Here is an 8,703-nt window from a genome sequence, read left to right on the forward strand (position 1 = left end):
AGCCGCCGCCCCCCTCCCCCGACCCCCTGGGGCCTGAGTCCTGTTTTTCTGGCACTCAACCCTCACGGTGGACTGTTTTCTAAGCCAAGTAAGACCGTGGTTCTTAGGATCGGCCAGTGCCCACTGAGCTCCCCACGTGCAGATGCCAGCTTTCCATTTTCTGTTGGAGCAGCGTGTTTCTTTCCCCTGCTTATGTTTTGTGTTTTCTTGGGGGTGAGAAGTGCATTTGACGAGGACTGGTGACATTGCATGCCGCTTTCAGCACGTTACCGTTGTCCTTCTTGAGGAATACAATGGGATTATTTTACAGGAGGCACATGGAAACCCCCATTTCAGCATGCCCTGCCATACTCAAATCCTCGTATTTAAAAGTATTTAGTTTGTTTATTCTATACAGTAAGGATATCTGCAAGAAGCTATTATTTTATTGACGTTGGAGCCAAACAGGAAACCAGAGGATCCACAGATGTTATCTGGTTTAAGACAGTGAGTTCTCTACAGACTGGCTGTGCAGCCAGTCGGGTTAGACTCCACGGAAGGACTGAAGGAGCATGTTGTGGACACCGTGTCTATTCCTTGGGCTTTGCAGGCCTCCTGACGTTCCCAGAATTCCAAGCGCTAGAGAGAGAGAGAGGCGTAGAGAGAGAAGGTGAAGATGAAACCAGCAAGGAAGAATCAAGATAGAGTGCATCATTATCATGAAAATAAGTTATAATATTCTTTGCTATGGAGCAGAATTTGCTGTGGTTCAACAGTTACATGTAATCATTTGTGATATCATCTGCACAGTATTGGACAAAGTGCAGTTCACGGCCTAAAGGGAAGCTGATATGCCAAAAAGGTTCAGTCCTCAAAACTGTCTCTTCCAGCATTTTTATCCATGGCTTAGGTTGGGATGACATTGGTGCACCCACCAAAGCCATGGGTGATGCTAAGCCCGGGAAGAACACTGGAGTCGGGATCTGAAGATATCATGGCAGACGTGAGGCCGCAGCTGCAACGCTGAGAGACAGAAGGAACGAGCGTAAGCCCTTAAATCTTACAAAAGAAGTTTCCACAAGCACAGGGGGGGAGAGATACGGTAAGTGGCACCCATGGAGAGAGATTTTCAGTGCTCAGGAGCACAGCGCGAGTGAAGCAGCGTGGGGGGCATGGCAGATGACACATAGCTTCTGCACCATGAAGCTCCGTCACTAGGAACCGAATGCCAGAACCTACACCTAAAGAAGCCAAGGGTTGTGGAGGACCGGGCTCGAGGACCGTGTTATCGGGAGCATCCTCAGATAGAAGCATGAGCAGTTAGGCGAAGGAGGAGGGAACAGACGATGCCTGGTCCCGCCCCTGGACACCCCACGGCTGTCCCTGCTGTGTGTGGGGGTGGCTGTGGCTTGTGCCCCAGGGGGCAAGCCAGGAGTAGAGAGAATTACAGAGAAGGGTCTCTAGGTTGTCGGGGAGGATGGAGTAGGTGGGCTCGTGCCCGTGCAGAGGGGATGGACCGTCCGTGTGCAGTGAACCACAGTCCAGGCTCCGGGTCACTGACCTGGGCTGGGATGCCCGGGAAGGGGGCAGGGATCCTCTTGGATCTTGACATGTGGACAGAGTTAAGGAGCGCCGGGTGACTGATGGCTCGGAGGTAGACACACATGGGGTGAGGTGAGGGGTGGGAAATCATGAGAGGGAAGTTTGCATTGATAAGGGGGTGGTGGTGGGGGGGCGGGCAACAGGAAGCCCCAGGCTGGGGAGGCAGCCAGGTTCCCTGCTGCAGACCTTCCACCGTGCGCTGCGGAGGGTTTTATGGTGGTAAAACCTCGGTAAGGTGCATGATCCTAAGGGCAGCTGGGTGCTGAAGTCCTTGGACACTGAGCTCCCATGTGGTCTCATACAGGCAGGCAGGTGGCTGACACCCCGACCCCACAGCTGCTCTGCCAGTTGGTGGAGAGTCAGATGCCCAGACCACACCTCTCAGTAGCCGCTCCTGCTGCAGAGGGGCAAGTTCCCGACTTGAGGGGAGAGGTGCCTCCTTAGGACAGGACAAACTCAGCTCACTTTTCCAGCCGCAGCCGCGTGTGGCCCCAGGAGTTTCTACTCACCATAACCCTCTGAACTCCCTGCAGCTTTCAGTTCTCACTCTGGTGGCTGCCCTTCTAACAGCCCTGGGTGCCTATTGTCCGTTTTGCCGTCGTTCACAAGTGTGGCATGGCGTGTGTGCTCAGTCACGTCTGACTCCTTCGCGCCCCCATGGACGGTAGCCGCCAGGCTCCTCTGACCATGGGATTTCCCAGGCAAGCATCTGTTGCCATTTCCTTCTCCAGGAGATCTCGTCCACTCAGAGATCGAACCCGGGCCTGTTTGTCTCCCGCACTCGAGAACGCTTCCTTAGTTCCAGCCACCTCACACTCTTCATCTGGCTTAGTTTAACTTCTCACGTTCACCCTTCATTTTCCCTTAACTGAACAACAGAGCATGAGGTGGTTGGACGGCATCCCCGACTCAATGGACATGAGTCTGAGCAAGCTCTGGGAGTTGGTGATGGACAGGGAAGCCTGGCATGCCACGGTCCCTGCGGTTGCCAAGAGTCGGACACAACTGAGCGACTGAATGGAACTGAACGAGCACCAGCGAGATGCAGGCTGCACACGGCGGACGCTGCACTGTCAGGACGTAACGCTGCCTGCGAGTCCAGCCCTGTGTGTCACACTGGTGCTTCCAGGTGATTCGCACGTGGCGGCCCTGAGATGCGAGTCCGTCAGGGCCTCCTCCCTGCCCGACGGACAAGGCTGAGTGAAGGAAGCATGTTTTCACAAGAACGGAGAGTAGCCCATTTTGTGAGAGCAGAAGCTGCTGGAAGGAGGATGTTATCGCTCTTTTAACTAAAGAAATTTTCACAGGGAAAGGGCTTGGCATCGGCAAGGCCAAGTTAAACAGGATACGGCCTCCTGTCCCAGCGTTTCCCCCGCCGCACCCCTATCCTCACCCGGGTGTGCGCGGGTCACTTCCTAATCTGTGAATGGGCTCGCTGACCTGGGGCCAGGGGCGAGACGGGGAGTTCTGCTTGCACAGACTCACGGAGGGAAGTCAGTCTGCGAGCTTCCCAAGGGTGAGAGCATGTGTCTTCTTCCTCTCCCTCCCCCTCCATGAGACAGCCGCAGACTCCCTGCTGCAGCCAAAGTCTGCCACCACTGCATCTGGGGGCTCCTTGTGGCCGGGTGTGCCCTGGCCTTCCCTGAGGATGGCGGAGGCCTGGCTCTCTGTCCTCTCCCGCCCAGACCAGTGCCTCTGAAAGGGTGTTTGAGGGCTACCAAAAGGACTGGGATGCCTGGGGAGACTTCTGTTGCTCCTCACCGGAGTCCTGACCTTTGATGATCTCATTTCCATAGGGGTCCCAAACCCCGTCCTCTTGGGTCTCTACCCAGTTTTAGTAAAGAATCCAGAGAGCTTTACAGGCTAGTTCTTTAAGACTGGGTTACCAGTCCTCCTAAAGCTAGAAGGGAAAATAAAGTTACTACTCAAACAAAAAGCCATAGGACTTTCCTCATGTCCTTTCCAGTGTGGCCCTCGTGGCTCAGACGGTAAAGAATCTGCCTGCAATGCAGACTTGGGTTCAATCCGTGGCTTGGGAAAATCCCCTGGAGAAGGGAATGGCAACCCACTCCAGTACCCTTGCTTGGAGAATCCCGTGGACAGAGGAGCCTGAAGGCTGCAGTCCATGGGGTCACAAAGAGTCAGATACGACTGACCGACCAACACTTTATTTCTTATGTTCATAATTATTCAAGCTCTGAGTTTTTCTATCACCTGATTTTCCATAGTCTTCACCCCGTCGTACCTGGATATATTCCTACTCTGTCTTAATGCAGGTCGCATAGAGCATGCTTCTCCCTCCAGACACTGAGCAGATCAGTGGCTTAATTTTTATTCCATATGTGGTCTGTGAGTCATCGCCACGGGGCCGCTTTGGCCTCTAAGGCTGGTACTGTTCCCCTGAAGTCTCTGCCAGTGTTCCAGGCTGTTGTATCTGTTCACAGGTTTCCCAGGTGGCTCAGTGCTAGTGTAGGAGACACAGGAGGCACAGATTTGATCCCTGGGTCAGGGAAGATCCCCTGGAGGAGGGCACAGCAACCCACTCCAGTATTCTTGCCTGGAGAGTCCCACAGACAGGGGAGCCTGGCGGGCTACAGTCCGTGGAGTCACGTAGAGCTGGACACGACTAAAACGACTTTGCACTTGCGTATATATGTTCACTGCTATTACAGCAGAAATAGTTTTCAGGAGCCCAGATTATGATTTTTCAATAATATAGAGCCCTTTGTGGATATAAACGGTTTATGCAAATTGGAACGAAGTATTAAAACCACAGTCTTTGGCTCTACTTGCTGCTGTACAAAGAGGCTGAACCTCAACCATCAGGTGGACTTGAGTCCTCTTTGGCGATTCAGTATTTCTCTGCATCTCAAGTCATAGAGCCCTCATTTAAAGAGGAAAGAAGCCAAGATGTAAGCCCAGTCTTTGGTGTGTTTGTGGTCAAATCAAGACTCGATTCCAAATCTCTATCCAGTAGTTGTTTTCTCCATTCGATGTTTACTCCCTCTTTTTAGCTACTTTCCTAGAAGTAAGGCAGTGGTCTCCAAGCAGACATTTCTAAAAACTTGATTCCAGCATCCCCCAGTTAGAGAGGATCCTAAAACTGCAGCTCTCCAGGCACACAATCAAGGATTGTAGTTCCTATGACCAGGACCTGCAGTTTGGGGAACTTCACAGCGTGGTGCCCTTGTCGCGCTGGGGTTGAAGGAAGGGACTGCCCCCTGCTCTGTATTAGGTCAAGCGTGGGCCGTGTTGGAGAATCACTTTTTCAGGTGATAGAGTTTCCTGCCTTCCCATCCCGCCAGTACATCCACTCCAGCTCTGGGACTGATGTTCCTGAAACACTGGGTTTTTTCACTGTATCACTCTTGTGACCAAACTCCATCCCACTGTTCTGCCCCAGATCAGAGTTTCCAACTCCTAAAAGGCACAGCATCTTCACCGTCTGCAGAGCAGGCCATCTTCATTCCCAGTGCTCCTTGCTCTTGTAAAAGCCGGTCTCCTGTCTGTGTTCAGCCCTTCCCTTCGCTCAGCGGGCAGGCCGGTCCTGCTGGTTGGACTCTGTGCTAAGCGGTGCTCTGGGGAGAGCACTAACTAACTAGCACTAACTAACACACTAACTCCTGAAGTGTCTGCTGGGTCTGTGAGTGGGGAAGCCTAAGTGTTCACATGCTGGTTGCATCACTGGCGTGACTTCTGGTCTCTGAAACTCAGCCATGAACCGCCAGAGTTCTCCAGCTTTCTTGGTTCATGGTGATTTTAGAGTCTCAGGAATTATTTCACAGAGCCCCCAGGCCAAAAGAAAAACAAAAACAGTTCCATTTATTTAGTAGTTAGGACCAGACAACTTAATGAGCAGCTATGTCCAAACAATTGAGTAACTATCTGAAAAAAAAAAAAAAAAACAACTGCACATAAATTGCACAAAAGCTGAAAAAAATTGCCCGTATATTGAAAGACAATATCATTTTATTCTGAAATAACCAGTTATTTACTAACAGGATGTACACTCCTGTTGGGCACTGCACAGCTTCCCAAACCTTGGAGATGGGACGTTGCCAGACTTTTTTGCTGTTCTTTGTGGATTTTCACATAATACTTGCTTTTATAAAACAACTGCCAAACCCCCTAGTTTTACAAAGATATGAGATCATCACAATGATTGTAGCACAAACTAATGTGGAAGCTGTAAACTCCTTTGACCTGGTGGTTTGTGCAGGGCCTGACAGATGTTGTGTATCATGTTTCAAAAATTTTAAATACCCCATGGTGGAAATTCACTGCAGGGCCCAAAGGCAGCTTGGGAACCACAGCTTGTAGAGCACAAACATCGTGTCTTCCTTCTCCTGTGTGTCCCCAGAGTGCGTTGGGTCACGCAGTCCTCATGGTAGGTAGCCGGTCAATGCCACTTTTGCCCTTGAGTGTCTGGCGGCGGCCCCGGAGGCCAGTCTCAGCAGTGTGCTGAGTTCCCTGATGTGGCATTCGTTGCTGTTCCTCGCTCAGTTGTGTCTGACTCTTGGTGACCCCGTGGACTGCAGCCCACCAGGCTCCTCTGTCTGTGGGATTTCCCAGGCGAGAAACTAGAGCAGGTTGCCATTTTCTTCTCCAGGGGATTCTCCCAACCCAGGGATAGAACCTACATCTCTTGCTTGGCAGGTAGATTCTTTACCACTAAGCCACCTGGGAAGTCCCTGGCATGGCAGTAATTCAAGTTAAATCCATTTGAACATCTTTTGCAGATGCTGTGAAGGAAATTCTTGTCCTGAGTGGAGGCTGGCTTAGTTGCTTTTTAAGTTCCCTATCGTTGCTAAGCCTCTTCCATTCATTAGCAGTGACATGTCATGTAAGACCAATATGAACACAATTGCATGGCAGTGGTGAGGCTGAAAGGTCTCAAACCCCCATGCCAACAATATAAAAGTGTTTTACTTTTCACATGACTTAATGTGGAGGAAGGAGTTAGAGAAACTGCTCTTCCTTCATTAAAAAAAGGAGATTAATTTGGTAAGCATTCTTCTTTTCAGTTATCACACAAACTGACCACATAGTAGGACACTGAGGAAACCACAGTACATACTAAAAAAGGAGAAGTATTACGAAGAAGAATAATCAGATCACTGTGTCATATAAAGGAAAATTATAAATGAAAAATATATAGACATTTTTTTAAAATCACAGGAAAATTTAAAAACTCCTCTTGGGTCAGTGAGGAAATCAAAATCAGAACTCTAGAGTCTTTGGAAAATAATGTGAGAATTCAGCACATAAATACTGTTGACACAGTGACCCATGGGTGCAGCACGCCAGGCTTCCTCGTCCTTCACTGTCTCCCAGAGTTTGCTCAAACTCACGTCTGTTGAGTCAGTGATGCCATCCAACCATCTCATCCTCTGTCACCAGCTTCTCCTCTTGCCTTCAGTCTTTCCCAGCATCAGGATCTTTTCCAATGAGTTGGCTCTTGTCATCAGGTGGCCAAAGTATTGGAGCTTCAGCTTCAGCATCAGTCCTTCCAGTGAATGCTCAGGGTTGATTCCTTTAGGATTGACTGGTTTGACCTCCTTACTATCCAAGGGACTCTCAAGAGTCTTCTCCAGCACCACATTTTGAAAGCATCAGTTCTTCAGCACTCAGCCTTCTTTATGGTCCAGCTCTCACATCCATACATGACTACTGGAAAAACCATAGCTTTGACTATATGGACCTCCACCTAAGTTCTTATATGAATAACAAAATGAATGAAAACAAAAGAAATTATGCATTAAATTTATGAAGTTATAAAAAGAACAAGAAAATTAACCCTGGGATAGCAGAAGAAAAATCTTTTTAAAAGTGACTGACACAGTAAGCACTTTAGATGTTAATCTTTTTTTTTTAATATTGATTTATTTATTTGGCTGTGCTGGGTCTTAGCTGTGGCATGTGGGATTTAGTTTCCTGACTGGGGATCAAACCTGGGCCCTCTGTATTGGGAGCACAGAGTCTTAGCAAATGGACCACTGAGATGTTACTCTTTTTAATTATTTAGTTATTTAAAATATCGAGGAGTCTTTATTTCAATGATACAGAAAAAATCTTCAGGATATAGTCAGTCAGTTCAGTCGCTCAGTCGTGTCTGACTCTGTGCGACCCCATGAATCGCAGGATGCCAGGCCTCCCTGTCCATCACCAACTCCTGTAGTCTACTCAAACCCATGTCCATTCAGTTGGTGATGCCATCCAACCATCTCATCCTTTGTTGTCCCCTTCTCCTCCTGCCCTCAATCTTTCCCAGCATCACAGTCTTTTCAAATGAGTCAGCTCTTTGCATCAGGTGGGCAAAGTATGGGAGTTTCAGCTTCAACATCAGTCCTTCCAATGAACACCCAGGACTGATCTTTTTTAGGATGGACTGGTTGGATCTCCTTGCAGTCCAAGGGACTCTCAAGAGTCTTCTCCAACACCAAAGTTCAAAAGCATCAATAGGGCTAACTTTAAAAAGCAAGTTTCATTTTTGAGACAGCAGGGGAAATCTGAATATAGACTCCATAGGTGATATTATTGAACTAATGTTAATTTTCATTAGTGTGATCATGTTATTATGCTCTATAGGAGGTAGAGGGCTTCCCTTATAGCTCATTTGGTAAAGAATCAGCCTGCAGTGCAGGAGACCATAGTTTGATTCCTGGTTTGGGAAGATCTGCTGGAGAAGGGATAAGCTACCCACTCCAGTATTCTGGCCTGGAAAATTCCATGGACTATATAGTGCAAAGGGCCACAAAGCGTTGGACATGACTGAGCAACTTTCACTTAGCAGGAGGTAGCCCTTAGCAGCAGCAGCAGCAGCCCTTATTCTAGAGGTTCTGTCCTGATGTATTCAGAAGATGAGTGTCATGGTACCAGCAGTATACTCTTTGGAGGTTCAAAGGGGAAAAAATAAACTTCTATTAAGAAAAAACTGCAGGAAAATATTAGTCAGCATATTTAGGTAACTCGTATAGAGGTGCTTGTTCAAATTTTCTCTGAGTTTGAAACTTTTCAAAAGTGAAAGAAGAAATTTTATTACAAAAAAGCCCACATACAGAACATGTAGAGTCTGCTTTTGAAATCACATGTATGAAGATGTGTGTGGTCCTATGCTCACAG

The 8,703-nt window shown here is 48.5% G+C and overlaps 1 protein-coding gene across 11 annotated transcripts in view; it reads left to right on the plus strand.

The window, feature by feature from the left end:
- The window catches only part of ATG7 (autophagy related 7), a 267,942-nt gene that overhangs the window by 196,082 nt on the left and 63,157 nt on the right, over positions 1 to 8,703 (plus strand). The gene's annotated exons all lie outside the window — the stretch shown is intronic.

The sequence above is a fragment of the Ovis aries genome, chromosome 19 (genome assembly GCF_016772045.2).
Source record: "Ovis aries strain OAR_USU_Benz2616 breed Rambouillet chromosome 19, ARS-UI_Ramb_v3.0, whole genome shotgun sequence".
In the NCBI taxonomy this organism is placed as follows: Eukaryota; Metazoa; Chordata; class Mammalia; order Artiodactyla; family Bovidae; genus Ovis; species Ovis aries.